Genomic DNA, 2,122 nt, shown 5'->3' with positions numbered 1-2,122 from the left:
GAAGGAGGCGAGGAAAAATCCTGCTCCGTTTCGTGATCCCTATTTGATCTTCATTCCAGTGCAGTTTGGGTGAAGAATTCCAATTGTCTGTCTCAATTTTAATAAAGTATAAACAATTCTGGAATCACTGTCTGGACATTGACAAGAACAGGTTTCGAGGCTGATTTTACAAATGAGCTCACCCAACATAAATAATACACGAAACAGCTCATAAACTAGCGACAAGGGTGGGATTCGAACCCACGTGTGCAAAGCACAATAGATCAGCAATCCATCGCCTTAACCTCTCGGCCACCTTGTCAGTTGCAGATGCACAGCTGTCACCTTCAGCCCAGCTTCTGGCTGTGCAGCCAGCTGTGGAATGATGGAAATATATCTTCTGTCAGTAAATGAAGTTGGGAATGGAGCGGTGTGAAACATTTCCAGACCATGTCCAACACGTTTCTACTCAGTGTGAAAACCCACCACGGAAAGACTGGAACATACAATCATTTCATCACATCATGATTAACATCACTCAGACACCTGAACCATTCGGTCACTGATGAAGTCATGATGACCACATTTCTCATGAAATGAAAACTGAACTAACTGACTGGAAGAATTGCTTTAACCCCACATGATCAGCGACGCACAGCATCAGGCCGACTTGTTGGGTGGTGTAAACAGATATCACTGCTTCTGATCTTCACCAGAACAGAGAGTGAGATGTAACATTGATCATCAAACAGACTGTGAGAGAATACAACAGAATAAAACACATGGAGAGACACTGTGGAATAACAGATAGATTTGATTGGAATGGATAAAACACCAGAAACAGCAGATTAAATTGGGATTCTCATCATTATATTGATCTGGGACAGAAAAGAGAAACTGATGGAAAGAAGAGAAGGAAGAAAAGAAAGGATGGAACTGTTCAATCTTTTCAGTTTTTTTCACTCGCCCATCAAAGCTGATAAAAAAAAAGTTGCAAATAACAGAGAATTTCACCAAAAAGGGAGATTAAATGTTGCTGAAACCTTGGATCGAAGGATGCCCCAAAAGATCACCTGTTTAACTGTCTCCTCACTAGGGGATTTCAATCAGTGAGCAATATTATTCTCTACTTTTTTTGTTAATTGGTCCCAGAACTGTCACTTGGAATTAATATCTGTGTTCCGACTCCTGAATAATAAAATTGTGAGTTTCTCGATATTTTCTGGACACAGTTCCTGCTGAAAGAACTAAGAACTCTTTTCTAATTTGCACAATACTCTATACACACTCATCAAGCCTGCTAAGCTAGCATCCTTGGTGCTGCTCTCTCTTCTCCCAAACTTCATCTCACGTGACTGTTCCATCATCACTCTGTCAGTGGGAGGGGTTGATCCCACTATCTTCAGCATTAACCCTTTACATCCTGATACCACACTATCTGCCCAAACAAAATGGGTGGAGGGAACTTCCTTCATTTATCAAAACACCAACAGCAGCACAGTGGCGCAATGGTTAGCACCGCAGCCTCACAGCTCCAGCGACCAGGATTCAGTTCTGGGTACTGCCTGTGTGGAGTTTGCAAGTTCTCCCAATGTCTGTGTGGGTTTCCGCCAGGTGCTCTGGTTTCCTCCCACCTCCAAAAGACTTGCAGGTTGATAGGTAAATTGGCCATTGTAAATTGTCCCTAGTGTAGGTACGTGGTAGGAGAATGGTGGGGATGTAGTCGAGAATATGGGATTAATGTAGGATTAGTATAAATGGGTGGTTGCTGGTTGGCACAGACTCGGTGGGCCGAAGGGGCTATATCTCTAAATAAGAAAAGTAAAATAAAAGCTACCAGTCGTAAATCAACTCAAACCCATTAGAGAGATAGAGGGAGACTGTCAGAGAACTTCCTGCATCCAGTCCTGACCCTGCCACACTCAGCAGCTTCTCAACCAGACCCCACTCTCATCAACACTGAACATTGTTACCGAGACCCTTCAAATACTGTTCATAAAAGGGAGAAAAATTCAAACTTTATCACAGCTAGATTGAATAGAACAAAGTTTAATATCTTCTCGTCGTCACCCGTGAACCACATGAGACAGTCCTTAAATCAGTAGCATAAATTATCAGCTGTAAGAATGTTTGTCATTGGGTT

The 2,122-nt window shown here is 42.4% G+C and overlaps 1 non-coding gene across 1 annotated transcript; it reads right to left on the bottom strand.

Annotated features, from left to right (window-relative positions):
* Positions 1-219: 219 nt before the first annotated feature.
* Positions 220-301, bottom strand: trnas-gcu (transfer RNA serine (anticodon GCU)). Its single transcript has one exon. It is a non-coding gene; the product is annotated as a tRNA-Ser (tRNA).
* Between the last annotated feature and the right edge of the window lie 1,821 nt (positions 302-2,122).

The sequence above is a fragment of the Heterodontus francisci genome, unplaced genomic scaffold, assembly GCF_036365525.1.
Source record: "Heterodontus francisci isolate sHetFra1 unplaced genomic scaffold, sHetFra1.hap1 HAP1_SCAFFOLD_278, whole genome shotgun sequence".
NCBI lineage: Eukaryota > Metazoa > Chordata > Chondrichthyes > Heterodontiformes > Heterodontidae > Heterodontus > Heterodontus francisci.
The sequence above is the reverse complement of the archived record's forward strand: the minus strand, read 5'-3'. Positions and strand labels throughout refer to the sequence as shown.